General features: G+C 31.7%; 1 protein-coding gene across 3 annotated transcripts in view; it reads left to right on the top strand.

Moving 5' to 3' along the window:
* Window positions 1-15,720, top strand: part of LOC106679008 (forkhead box protein N3) — a 339,867-nt gene that overhangs the window by 176,904 nt on the left and 147,243 nt on the right. The window contains exon 1 of one of the 3 annotated variants that reach the window (XM_067050825.1): window positions 12,113-12,189. The exons of the other annotated variants lie outside the window; for them this stretch is intronic. The gene's annotated coding sequence lies outside the window, so the exon portion shown is untranslated. Of the gene's footprint in view, window positions 1-12,112; window positions 12,190-15,720 lie in introns of those variants that run through there. 3 annotated transcript variants of the gene reach the window in all.

Below are 15,720 nucleotides of genomic sequence, written 5' to 3'. Positions count from 1 at the left end.
GGACCATCCGTTCAAGAGTAAATAGAAAAGTAAATTCTGGTGCGTCCCAGGAAGGGTACATTTAGCCTTAAATAACTAAAAATTAAATATTAACAAAAAAACATAAACTCTATACAATTATCCATGAGTGGTTCAGATTTTTTTATTATAAATTTGTGAGTATTATTTTTCTTAGTTCTCTACTGCTTTAGCACTTACTCAACCTCCATTGCCTCATTACCAGTGACGCGGTGAGAGGGCTGTGCTGGGATCTTGTTGTGCCCTGTTCTACCCTCATGGGCTCGGGGATCCGCAGATCTAGAGTAATAATATTTTACATAATATAGCTTTTATTTTATTGTTATATTAGTTAAACATTTTACTTATTTTATTTTACTTCATGTACAAAGTTTGATAATGTTTATATAAATATAAAAATTATATATTTATGTATTTATATGTAATTTTATTGAATTTTGTTATGAATCATTTATAACTATTACTTATTGCCCAAGGTTGGTAGATTGTAATATTTATCAATAAATAAGAAAATAAAAAAGTATTTTTACGCATAATAATTGTTTGATCTGTCTATATTCAGAGTGTGAGGAGCATGTACATATACGTTTGTATATTGTGGCAGAGAAATAGAGATTCAGAATTCTAGAGATGTATGAATTTGTATTGCTATTTCAATTTGATTGATACTCCGTTCCAATAACATAATATAGCATTCCACAAATTATTATATTTCCTGCTTCTCCTTGATCCAGTGCCTGTTATATCAAAACCTGATATAGCTGCCAGTTCGGTTTTCCCCAACGGCAGTCCATCCTGGTTTTTCCTGGCGCCCCTTAACCAGTTATATCTTGTTCATATCCTTAAATTTCACCTCTTTTCCTTATTAGTTTTTGGTAAAATGTTCAATGTTAATTTAATGAAATTTAAAAATAAATTTAATTTTTAATTTATCTTCCACGGGAATAAAAAAAAATCAGATACTTTAATAATTTTATTAAAGAGTTATTTTTAATAAAACAGAGTAAATAAAGCACAAGAATTTTAAAATATTAATTTTTTTGTAGTTAATAGTTTATAATAGGACATGGATACTAGGACATCGTAAACCAATTGTGAACCTCGGGCTATGTAGGATGTTGTGCCCTCCATATTAGAGAATTTACTCTATAATAAATTATTATTTATTAGGTTTTATATTAATTTAGTTATTATAGTAAATTTTTTATTTAACTTGTTCGTATCTCTACCCTCCTGTCCCACAGTATGCTTTCAAAGTACTCCACTAACGCCTGTTGAACAGATTCGATCCTTAGGACTCCATCTTGACAAGAGACGTACATGGAATCCACACACAAGACTAAAACGACAAGAAACTGCTCGTAGATTCCGATTGCTACATCTACTTGACAAACGCTCTAAACTTCCCATACACTACAAACAATTATTATACCCTATGATAATCCGACCAATTTGGACATATGGAATTGAGCTCTCGGAATTGAGCTACCAAACCATCAAATTTCTCCCGCATCCAATCCTTAAAATCCAAAATCCTTGATGCTCCTTATTACGCTACAAACTATCATCCCATTCGTTCCAAAACAGACATGCGTCTTTTCATTCCAAACTCCTTACCCATCCCCTAACACATTAGTTTTTAATCTCTCATCCTTAACAATCTCTGATAATCCTCCGAGGCGTCTGAAAAGAAAATGGCCACGGGACCTTCTAATTTAAATTAATGCTTGAACTATGGGTAGTTCCTTCCCAAGATTTTCAAGTGTATTCAAATGTACAGTTGTAAATTACATTAAATAAATAAATAAAAAAATTGCTTGAGACAGGTTCATATTAATAATAACTCAACTACAAATGATCTTTTTACTCTGAACAAAGTTTATTATAATCCCTCAACGTTTCGGCCCTTAGGCCATTATCAAGGAGGCAACCTAAAAATTGTTCATATTATTATTTTTCATATTGTTTTATCTTAATAATATTTTAAACATACCTCAATTATTGGCTTGTCACAATTCATTAAAAATATTTCTTTCACTAACAGGCCAATTGCCCATGTCATATATTATTCAAAACAAAAAAAATTATCAAAATAATATCATTGCAGTTTCCCATAAAAATTTCATAAAATAATTATTTACTTACAAAAACATATAATCTCAATATATCAATAACCATTAAAAAAAAAAACTGTTTCTTTTTACCATATGCATAGTAAAACCTACCTCCAACAGGTTAGGACTGTGTTATCACCTAATTACAGAGCTTAATTTGTTTACATTGAAAAGAATTAACATTCTTTATAAATTAACATTATTTAAAAACATAATAATTGTATTTTTATTATATACATATTTATGCACACACATAACATCCCTCCCCTCTCACACATACATTCATTTTTTTTTTTTTAATTGTTTTCATAAACTCCATTTTGATTTCCGGGAATACTAAGAGAATCATTGATCCCAAATAATCTCTTATGACCTGAAATGAAAGTCTACTGTCACAATAGTAAATGCCATGCAGTATAAACTATGGGGGTAGGTGCAATTATCCATTGTTGCGAAAACGGAACTTTATAATACAATAACCCAGGTGAAAAATAATGAGTTATCAACATTTTGTGGATTAATTATATCAAATATCATAAAAACTACTACTCCTAGGAAGATATATATTATATAATATTTTATAGTATTGATAATATTTTTATTGAGTGTTTACACACAACTGTACCTCTAATGGTTCCTAAGATATATGTTTTCATGTAGAAACCTTTTCTAATAATTCTAAATAAAACATTCCACAGATTTACTTATTGTATTTATTATTTGTACAGTTGTAAATTACATTAAATAAATAAACTTGTTCGTTTATGTAATACTTGTAATAGCAGTCTCCGTCATTAGGAAGCTTTAGGTTTTACTCGCCCCCTCCCTTCTCGTTTTGGAAATAATATCTTTTAAACAACATAGAGTTGCATAATTTTGAAACCCACCCTTATTACACATCTACAGCATGAGGAAGACCATCATTAATAATTGTGTTTTCATTTCAATTGAAATTTTTGAGGCACATCATTGATCACTACATTTCAATATAGATTTTAAACAGACCACCAGACAATGTTGTAACATGTAATTCTATTTATGAGACCTTTCCGTATCGGCAAAGACGGAATAACAATCCATTGCAATTTAGGGGAAAGTGTGAAAGAAAGTGATTATGATTTTTTTTTTTTTGTAAAGGCACTAAATTGAAGTACAAATAAAATTGCTAGGATAAAGACTTGATTTTATTTATATTATTTTTTTCTTGCTTGTACTATATTTAAAAAATAATCCAATCTAAACTACGAAATACATGTAAATTACAGTTATACAATTTGAGCAACGAGTTGTACAATTAAATGAACAGTTGTATAATTTGTGAAATGGTGGTTGGTCCGTCGTTTATGTTCTTATAAAAATTATATGGATCAATTTCCTCTTATGTATAATTAGAGAAAATAAAAAGAATAAATCGTTTTTTATTTTTTTTTTGGGGTGGGGGAGGAGTTGCGTCGCACCCCGTTTGTCAGAAGGTAGCGATGAAGGTGGCAAAAAAAGAGTCCATCGTTGTTAAGCGGACAGGTGGTAACCCATTAGTAACACAAAAATAAGTTTTATAAAAAATTAAATTCGTTGACACTCCCCTGGAATTTTAAATGAAATTAGTAAACACTTAAGAGGAAAACCTCATAATAATCTTTTTCGCGAATTTTATCAAGCTTACTAAATCAGCATTGATACTACTAAGTCTGTCTTCTTACATTCTTCATGTAACGTCATTACGTACTACGTACATTCTTCGGTCTACTAAGTCTTAGTAGACCGAAGAATGTGTTAATAGTCGACTGTGATATTTTCATAATTAGCACACTAATGGCAAATGTGTTTCTCGACTTTAACGCTCATAGCACAATTTAACATATCCAGATTGCATGTATATTCGGGGTAATCCAGATATCTCAAATGGCTACCATGTTACGGTACTAATAATATATTAATACCAATAAATAATGATTCAGTCTAAAAAAATATTAGGGAATATGAATTATTTCAAGTATGTTAAATATTTTTTGGTAGCGGGTAGCTCAGTGGTTAGGCTCTGTACTACTAACTCCAAGGAACCACGTTCGAATCCGGCTGCAGCAGATAATTATTTTCTGTTTCACTCTAGCCCTGAGTCATCCACTGAGCCTTCCGGGGTCCATTCAGCTTCATAAAGTGGGTGCCCTTAATTGGGTTAAAAAATCACCTCCTTGAGCAACCGTTGGTCTTGAAACAGTACTTCCTTACAAAGTACTGCATCCCTTACCCTTCATGTAGCGGTACAGTTTTATTTTTTTTAAATTGTTCTATATGAATATTATATTATTAGTGAATATTCCAGTTATCTGAAATGGCGAGCCTGTTTAAATAGTACTAATAATATAGTAATACTAACAAATAATGTGACTTGTAAAAAGCTTCGATAGTGATAAGATAAGATATTTGGACAAAACGTTCACTACTACTATCAACACATGGCGCATGACGAGGACACATTCAGCACGTGTCAGGAGTAACCCTTTGTATTTCCAAACTATTTACAACATCGCCTCTTTTCGTCTTTCAGCTTTATTATAAATATTCATTTGCTCAGTTCTAAGGTTGCGCAAAAGACACGCGTTGTTCCTTGTTAATGAATGCCATAGTAAGCGCATCTCATTAAGCTCATATTGATGCTTTGAATAGAGTTCATGTTTCTTCGCATTTTATTTGTTTATTATAAATTATGTATTACAAACTTATGAACTGGAGTCCTGCTCGTGTTCGAGTCTGGCTTAAATATAAATAGTTTGAAAAAATATCGACTTATCCAAACAAGGAATCATCATTTTTGTTCGATAGTTCCTGTATGTTAAATTTTATTATCGGTATTAAAAGTTAAGTATCGAAAACTGATTTTTATTTTTAAAATATAAAACGACCTGAGAAAAGAAACATTGGCTTAATTTATTTTTAGCTTATCTTATTTTTTTTACTAGTAAATTTTTTTTTTAATGGAATTAATTATCAGGGTTGAGTAAGGTACCTCGATGAATTAACTCGAAGATAACTGGAACGTTTTTGAAAAATCTTATTATATATTTAATGTATTGTCTATTTGACGTAATTAACCATCTGTCATAGATGTTAGTAATAGAAACTAGATAAACATGAACTTTAAAAAAAAAACTTCTTAAAATTTATTTATTGCTATTTACAACTGTACTTGCATAAAAATACATCTATTAATATTGATGTAAGATCAAAATGGAGTGATACAGGCATGCAGAGAAACTACTTATTGGTAGCACTCTAATAATATTTCTACTCCAGAAGGTTTCAATGCCATCTTCTTATTAGGTGCCTAGGAGGATTGTCAGGAATAGAAGAAGAAGCAAGATTAGAAACTAGAGGGTTTTGATGGTTAAATATTCTATAATGGAAGGTTTGATGTTTAGTTTGGGCTAGATTGGTTACATATGGAACATTAAGGTCTTCATGGATGATTTTATTAGTGACAAAGTAAGGAGCATTGAGGATTTGACGAAGGATTTCTAATTGTAAGGACTGGATACGAAGGGAATTCGAAGGTTTAGTGGAGCCCCAAAGCTCAAATCCCCAAGTCCAGATTGGCCTAATTACAGCCAAGTAGATCAGTCTTTTGCAATGAATTGGAAATTTAAACAGTTTGTTTAGTAAGTGATGTAATAGTCGAAATCGACGAGCAGTTTCCTGTCCTTTTTAGTCTTGTTTGAGAATTCCAGGCAACATCATTTAAGTATACAGTAGGGCAGTCAGTAGGTTTACGACGAAGATTAAAGGTGATGTGGTGGGATTTATTTTGATCCTCTTATTTCGACACTATTCATTGTAGGTTAAATATGAACTATAAAAGAATTTGATAACTAACTAAAGGAGAAAAAAAGTGTTTTTGTATTATGATAATAGTCAGATTTGGCTTTTACTTTACACTATAAATAACACTTGACAGTAAATGGTAAAGGGAATTATTGTCAACCTGATCATTCTTTATTCACAATATTTTTACATTCTATTTTATATTATATAACAAATTGAAAGGTAATCGCAAAAGTGAATAGACTTTTGGAACGCTTACTATATGAATTTTTAGTGCTATTTCCAAATTTAATCCCGATAAAAATTTAGCAAACTAATGTAAACATATTAAAAATTAGTTTGTGCATTACTGTTTGTACTCGTATTCTTTAAGAACATTTAATGAGCTATAAATATCAAGCTATCAACAGCGTTGAAAAAACTACCGGAAAAATAAATTTTAGTAAGTATTTATTCAGTAATAATTTACTACGGAAATCACTCGCTCTGAATGCATAAAATTAAACCAAAAAGTATATTTTAAAAAGAACGATGCGAAATGTAGCCTTCAGTGTCAGGTTCTTTTTTGTTACGCCAGATGCCGCCACTAACACTAATCTTTTTCTCCTCTCCATTTAATCCTAATGAAATACACATGTTATTATTATATTTTATTTTTGAATTGCCACTTATCATATTGTTTACTTCTTTTCAATGAAAATAAAATAAAAGCTTTTTAATGCGTTGGTCTGTGTAATAATTGTTAGGTTGCATGGACGTAGGCAGATTTTTGGAAACAAAGAAAAAAAAAGAAAGAAAATAATGAACTTATTTGATTGATGGTTTCATTCTGGAAACATGTTATATATAGGAGGGTAATAACAAGGGGAGATGGTCGCGTCCAAAAAATCATAAGAGATATTGTATTTTCATTGTGCGAGCCACCTTGGTAAACCTTGTTGTTAACGAATTAAATTCAGTCGTTTTGTTTCCCATAATTTACTGTGGTAATAAAACTGTGGTACTTATAGGTAATAAAAATTTAAAAAAGAAATAAAATGGCGGGGGTATTTTTTAGAATGCAGAATTAGATATCTTTGTGTACCCAACGTTTTTTTTTTTTTTTTTCCAAAACCCCTACAAAATTTTAATGGCGTGTTTATAAACAATGTACTGTCTCCTTTTACTGTAGAACATCTACATTCTAAGGTGTATTTTGGAGTGTATTATTTTTGTTTTCAGTATTAATAGAAGTGTATAATGTGTTGGGGCACACATTATTTCTGAATTTAACAAACTTAAATCTAATAAAAACTTGATCCTAATACTATGTGACCTTACGTAGTGTGTTGCCAACGCACCGGACGGGGGCAGGTGTTAACGTGTTGAATAACGGATTCGTATAGTACTGAAGTGAATCGAAAAATTGTATGTGTCTTCGCTTGATGAACTCCGGTACAGTTGGCAGCTCAAACAATTGATGCAGCTTCGGTGGCCTATTCCTCCTCCACGATATTGTGCGTACGATTTTCCTCAACATCGAATCCTGAAAAGTTTGAAGAAGGCGCTGGATTCCATCTGATATGTGGGTAAACAATGGTGCCCCTTATAGTAGTGCTGGTCTCAGAATACTTTTGTATATCTGCAGCTTCATCGGCTCGAGAGAGCCGGAGAAGTGAGGAGGTGGTTGAGACGATATGACTTTCGTCTTACTGTTCTCGCCTTCTGATATAAATGGGCAGAAAGCTTAAGATGACGGTCTAGCTTTACGCCCAAATATACGATAGAGTTGGAAGGTGAGCTCACCGTATTATTCACATGGAGAGTCTTCGGCAGTCTTGATCTCTTGTTCGCTGTGTGCGCGAACACAACACAGTCCGTTTTGGCCGCATTGACTGAGATGTTCAAGTAGCCCAGCCTTTGAACAATCTCAGAGCATACTGCTTCAGCCTGATGTAGAGCTGCCTAGGCGTTCATACTGCTGATGTAGATGGCAATGTCGTCAGCGTAAGCGGCGACCGTTGTCTTCCTGTAGTCCTTGCCAACCACATCAGCAGTATAAATTGAAAACAAGACTGGCGAGAGGACTGGTCCTTGAGGCACTCCGCAAGTCAGTGGGATAGATGTTGAGTGTTCTTCACGAACCCGCACAGTTCGCTGTTTAGAAATGAGGCGATCACACTGTAGAGCTGTTCCGGGCACTCTAGGTCCACGAGCTTACGACATAGAATACCCAACGTTTAAGAATGGAATACATATATATATTTGTGTAATGGGCTGAGGCCTCTCCCCCCCCTTGTGTATAATGGGCTTAGGCCTGCTCCTCCCTTATGGCTTATAGATCAGAAATCTAAGTGAAAATGGTGAAAATCTGAGTCACTTAGATTTCCGATCTCCTATAAGTAGCCCTAATGAAGATTGGATATTCTGGCCGAAACGTTGGCACTATTAACATTTTTTAAAAACTTATTTGGGTTATTTTCAGACCGCTCCCCCAACCATCTTCTCCTCATATATATCATCCACGAGATATTTCTTTGTTTAGGTGTCTTCATTATGACAGCAATTTTATCTCCTTCATTGGTTAAATTATCTCAAATTAGTTTGACGGTTTCTCATTAGTAGAGCCTGGATTTTTGTACAATAAAAAACAAAAAACCATGCAGTAAAAAAAAAAACTCAAATCGTGCTGTACAAACTTAACGTGTTTTACTAAATCCTACGAAAATGATCAACTTTATTGATTGGAGAACATGATCGGGTGGTGCGGTCAGCAAAGAAACAACATACATAAACAAAAAATATTTATTTCTGCCGACGTTTCGACCTGATTTTCATGTCTTCATCAGGGCTATAAAAACAAAAAGAAAACCATCATTTAGAGAGAAAAAAGTTAATTAATAACTATGGACAAAGACAGTAGTAGATTGATTACATTATTATTTATATACATATAAAGTGAGTAATAAATAAATGATACAGTGGAAATAATCTATAAAGAATTAGTTAAATAATTTTTTTTTTCATAACCTCCATTATTAATTTAACTAATTCTTTATAGATTCTTTCCACTGTATCATTTATTTATTACTCACATTTATATGTATATAAATAATAATGTAATCAATCTACTACTGTCTTTGTCCATATTTATTAATCAACTTTTTTCTCTCTAAATGATGGGTGTCTTTTTGTTTTTATAGCCCTGATGAAGACATGAAAATCAGGTCGAAATTTCGGCATATATAAATATTTTTTGTTTATTTATGTTGTTCTTTGCTGACCGCACCCCCCGATCATTTCAAATCAGTAACCTACGGTCATCTACACCTCATCAACTTTATTTTTTAATTTAGGATATTAACACATGGATACCTTACCATGTTTGAATCAAATTGAACTTACTAAATACTATAACATTTACGCAAACATACATAAAAATCTACTTTGACTAAAAAAACTTGGACAAACTTTTACAATAATATGTGATGAGGAAGTTAATTGTATTAAATGATTTTATATTCCTATTATAAAGGCTATAATCCATTTTCAAACTACCTCAATTTTAAGTTTTAGAAAAAATATGCAAATACTCTACGTAGAAATGAATATTTAAAAATATTCTTCCAAGCAAAATTTTGTTTTCCCATAAAATTTCACAAAGCATGTAATTGTGTTTATAATTTATAATGTATGTACATACGAAAATACCATTTACCGTTGTTTTTTTTTCCTGATCCCTCTAAAACAGAAATAGACATGAATTAGTAAATGCATAATGTGAAGGAAAACATAATTCAAATTGTTTACTACCGTTGGTAATTGAAGGTCTTAGTGAAGTACTTATCTTTGTATTTAGATGCTCGATCTATTTAAACTCTTAATATAATATCTGGAGGTGAGGGGCCTTCGTGAGATGATTAGTTGTAAACAGATTGATAATTAACAAATAAAGTAAAAAATATATATATAATGATAAGAATGAAGAAGAAATGAAGAGAAGAAGGAAAACGAAAGAGGGGTCTGAGAAGAAAGGACTTAAGGAAGGGTAATGTTGATAGGGATTCTAGGGCCCTTCCTGCCCTGCCACCTCGCAGGAAGGGAGATGGGGTGAGTGAGCAGAACTACCATTTACTCAAAAACTAACCAGAGATAAGTCAATATAAAAACCAGACATCCCGGAAACATGTGTTCTGTGGTTATGGAAGGATGTAAAATGCACCTTATCTTCTCTCTGAAGACCTTCGATGCTGTGTAGGAATATTTTATTTTCAGATAAATAAAAAATACCTACAATTGCTTGATAAATTCGATGAAGAAGGAAATAAAACTGTAGTAGCTATACAGTTATTTGTTCTGAAGAAGCAAGCATGATGTACGTCGAACTTAAAAAGAACCTAATTCTTCACTTTAACAGTTTAAATAGTAGAGTTTTGGACTGTCAAAAATGCGTTTTTATATCAAGTGTTGAGGAAGTTAATTTTTTTATTAGTTACAAAAAACTCGTATACATGATAATCAGACCAATTTGAACAAATGGACCATCAAATCCCTCCCGTATCCAATCCAATATCAAAAAATCAATACTCCTTATTACGTCACAAATAAACTCATCCTTAAAGACCTCAACATCCCATTCATTGCAAATTTGGCCCTAAATAGATATACGGCCTTTCATTCTAAAATCCTTACCCATCCAAACCCAATAGTTCTAAATCTCTCATCCTTATCAACCCCTGTTATTCCAAAAACCCTATTAACATCACCTCATAGCTCCATCTTCTGATGCACCCCAACCCCCTCCCTCACACTTCTTTTGATTTCAGACTGTTTCTCTTATCATTTCACCATTATGTATTGTCTTTATTATTTATTTTTATTTTATTTATCTTTATCTTTATTTTTATTTTTATTTTTTAACTTATATGCGATACAACACGAGGAGGCCCCTCACCTCCGGACTCAAAATAGCTCCTGAATGGATAGCTCATATGTAAAATTAAATATAACAGGTAACCTTAAAATACCAAAGGTAGTAAAAGGTAAGACACGACACGAATTACTTTTCTTTCTTACACAGTAATGCACTTCTAATTCACATTTTATTTCTGATTTTAGAGGGTTCGGAAAAAAAAAATCCCTGTTACTATTATGTTTTGTACAGTTGTAAATATTTATTTCTATAAATAATTTAATTTAAAAAAAAATTGATTACTTATTTTTCATGAGCTTGGTTCTATTTATTACGTTCCTTTTACTGCAATAAGGGTTAAGATTTTGTAATGGAAAAACAATCCTGATGTATTGGCACCAGTTAGATTATAGTCCAAACTTGTGTTGGAACAAACCAAATACCTCACCTGTTTCAAATTATGTAATGTTCAATCACTTAAATTAATAAACATCTTTTTCATAAGACGATATTGTAAAAAGATTTACAAAAAATCTTCGTAAACAACATTACGACATACTCCTATCTTTTGTTTACGTATTTTAGTTCCTGAAACTGACGCTAGGTTTAACCAACGTGGCGTTTAACTGTGTCAACTATTTCTTTTAAAGGTCGTATTTTAAATACTTATATTTGAATACTCGCATGATTTTAAATTTTTCGGTTTTTAATGCATCATCATAGCCAAATAATCAAAAAAATTGGGACATTTGAGATTCTCTAACTTCATTAAAAGATGTTATGTTCAAAATTTCTTACAAAAGCTATTTAGAAAAGTTATTGGTTATTTTTCATTGATATTTGAAAAAGGACAAATTGTATTTATTACTCCTTAGAATTCCGATAAGTTAGGAAATCCGGTCAAATATATGACTTATTTAATGTATTGATTTTTTTTTTTACTTCCTCTTCCAGCACGTTGTGCTGCAATGCTCCCATGTGTGTTAAGAACTAACTCGTTATTTTTACACATATTATTTATATTTATTTTCATTATTCGTTTTAATTTTATTTATATCTGAGAAATTTCATTAGAGAAATTGAGGAATTCGAAATAATTTTTTTATAGTATGATTGCAGCTCTGTTAATGGCTGTTAATAATGTCATTAACCTAGATATGTATTTTATAATGTAATAAAAGAATATAATAAAAGGGGACAAGTGTAGGAGCCGCGAGAGAAGCTGAAATGTTTTGTAAGAACTCCCCCTCCTATAGCCACACAGCTCCTCCCGTATCTCTATTTCAGTCTGGTTCGGTCGGTGCTAGTGTATTCAGCTCCTGTCTGTCTGTGTCGCAGCAAGTCCACGTGAGTACACAAGTCTTGAGTGTACCTCTTAGTGTACGTCTTTGTGTACGGCTAGTGTACGCTGGCCTCGTGGAGTGACGTCCTTGGCCAGCACGTGGGCACCACCATCAGCTAGCCGTCTCTTACAATCGATCCTTGCCGTATTCGATACATTTAATCGCTCGGAAAGATATATCGATTTTTTTTTTATTTTAATAATCGCTCTATTGCAAAGAGAAACATCATAACACAATTCACTAATTCTGAACATCCTCAAGGACGAAACGGTGTAGTCTCCTTGTCCGGTTATAACCGGATATGCTGCATTAATCGATTCTAACGAGGAAGTGTTCATATACGGATCGTTTAGCATTAGTCTCTCATAACAGATAAACAAAAAAAATTATTTATTGATAATACACAACCCATTTCAATGAGAACCAACTTATATACCGATATAGATTACGATTAAATGATAAAATTTTGAATAGCATTGCTATACAATTTACTAATGATCTTCCAATTTCCTGACAACATTACAATAAAATCACTGATGACCATAAAATTATTCATATCGATAAAATAGACATCGATATCCCGAAACAAAGAAGATACCTTACGTAATTTTCGTTCCTCGTTATGGAAGCTGTTTGAAGCGTAGTTACGACATCAGTTGTCCTAAATATCGACAACTGTTCATTTTTCTTTTTCATCTTTTCGAAAACATTTGTCAATTGGATGTATAACAATAACACAGGATGAGGATTTAAAAAAAAAAGAAAGAAAATTACTAGCGTATACAAAACTAGGTCACGCACGCTATCTATAATGGATGCCGAATACTTTAAATGTGTGTGCTCACAGATAATGAAAAATGTCTTCTGTATTGTGCCATTTTTATTACTTTTTTTGTGAATATGTCCTCTTGATTTTGTAAGTATACTTTTATTATTATTTCCAGGCTCTTAGAATCGTGTAGCATCTAAGTGAAATTAAATTAGTAAAAAAACACAATAGGAATACTTTCCATAAATTTAATGTTGAAATTTGAACCTATAAATTATCATCGATTATAAGCAGGTATTATTTCTATTATTATCGTTCTTAGAGCGCAGGTAATGTATTTTTATATAACCTAATCCGCCATTTAAACCCCTTTGGGGCTAGCAGTGACGTCAGAGCGGGACGCCCATTTGACATCACAGTGACGTAGCGGTTATTCCTTGTCGAGTCGAGGTCACTCAGTTATGTCTTGGCAAAATTGTTGCGTACGCTTTTCTCATCATTTTCAAATAGTCTATATGTATTTTTATGTATATATATTATTATTGGTTTTTTTTTCTCTTTGATTCAAATTAAAAGATATATCTAATATACTTTATGCACTGCTATACCTCTCTTCCGATTGTGATAAAACATTTTCCTAAATGTTCAGGAGTTTCCTGCAAAGATCATAGGCCTACCAGATTTTAGCGGATAAAAGAAAATATTTAAAAAAATTAAGCATTTTAGGCGCGTGGCTCGAAAATTACATATTTTTTCATGATTATTATGTACGAATCGATTTGTATCTTCCTGAAGAATAAAAAAAAATATTACTGTTTCAATTAAATGATTTTTTATTGAATAAAAAAAAAATGATTTCAGTAAAGTAGGTCAACAAAATTTATTTTAGGAAAAAACAAATCATATTGGTTTTTTTCTTCCTTGTGAAAACCTCAAATATCATTTTTAAAATAAATTAAAAATTAGAAATTTTTCACCTTGATTTTGAAGGATTTTTTTTTTATTCCAGTGACTATTGTTCACATAACCGTACAAAACTCCTCTGCATCTTGTCCTATTTCTACATTAATACAATCGTTGGAAAGCTGAAGTCTCCTCTTTAACCTATTAACATTTAATTAGATTATTTAAATATAATTTTCGAATAAAGAAAACTTTTCAAACGTTATTTTATATCCCCAGTTCTACTTTGTTTAATTAGACCCGGTGTTAAAGCCACCTCAAATCGACAATGTCTTTTTGTTGGAAGGCTTTAAAATGAACAAAATACAAACTGGCTCGGACTAAACATTTATTTGGTTCAATTTAAACATTTAAAAAAACAAAATATACAAGTAAAAATAAAAAGGCCTTTCAGATAAAAATAAAATAGTTCGATAAATTATGAAAATTACAATAAAACTAATTTACACAAAAAAAAAAAAGTAATAAATATATAAAATAAATACTGTTCAACGAAACGGTTGCTCCACTCCGATAGATCCGAGGAAGAGTGTTGCCGAGATAGGTCGCAGCCCTTGTTGCTAAATAAATCGCTGCAATGGTCCAGAGTTGGTGTAGTGGCTTATTGATGGTCCGAATATCCAACAGTCGTATTGTATTAGGCGAGCCGACAAAATGAACGCAGACAGGGCTGGTTACGCACGTTCCTTGGGTTCAGGGGTTGGCCACTAATTAATTAATTAATTGGAACTCATATTAAAATGAAACACAGAAGTGGTCTGGTTCCGAACTGTTATGACAACGAGTACACTCAAAATATGTCAAATAAAATAATATCAACCAAACGCAGATAGGGCTGCTAATGACGCTACCAGGACCACTAATTAGTCGGAACTGCTCTAAAAAACTAAGATGGTCGGTCCGTTGCTAGGTGACGCTTCTTAGCAACAATTATCACCCCTAGCAACTGTCTCTATTACTCATTATTACAAACAAATATAATTACAAATTTTTTCTTTTTAAATAACTAAATCCAATTAAAACAATACAAATAAAAATATAGGTAACTAAATTAAACACTAATAAAAATAATATTTTTAATTATTTACAAGGTAATTATATTATGGTGCTAACACCCGGTTTGTGCTATTTGGTGCAGTTCAAAGAGCCCTAAACCTCAGCCTAGTTTGGTATGGATTGGTTGAGCCATGTTGAAGTAAATTCTATTTTTTTGATATTTCAAAAGGAATAAAAGGCCAATTAAGGCGAAAAATTTGGGCCAACAAATTTTGTATTATGATTTTGTATTATGATTTTGTCGAAAATATGCATTTAAGGGTATAACTACTAACTAAAAACGAATATCAAATTTGTTTTCACTCCTAAAAAAAACTTTTATCACACTTTGATAGGTCAGTCTTTCTGAATTGTATCAATACTGTACTAATATTTGAAGCGCAGTGAAAGTAATTATATAAAAACTATTCATATTTTATGTAATATACATATGAAATTATAATATATAATCTAATTGTGTAAAAATATAATAAAAAACTCCTAAATCCGAAATTAACGGTTATACTATGAAGTTAACCGTTGTCATTAATGTTACTATGGTTACCGTCTTATCACTTCATCTATATATTAATTGATATCTAAGTTTCAATAGCGTTTTATTAATTTATATGCATATGCAAATATAGCAATCGCAAAGCACTGCCGGGTCTGATAGTTAACATGTATATTTATATACGAAATCATTATCTAAATACTTTTATATAAATATGATTTTATAACTAACAATCCAATTTATTTTTAATAATT

This window comes from Halyomorpha halys, unplaced genomic scaffold (genome assembly GCF_000696795.3).
Source record: "Halyomorpha halys isolate HHAL.00 unplaced genomic scaffold, Hhal_1.1 Scaffold172.1, whole genome shotgun sequence".
NCBI classification, from domain to species: domain Eukaryota; kingdom Metazoa; phylum Arthropoda; class Insecta; order Hemiptera; family Pentatomidae; genus Halyomorpha; species Halyomorpha halys.
The sequence above is the reverse complement of the archived record's forward strand: the minus strand, read 5'-3'. Positions and strand labels throughout refer to the sequence as shown.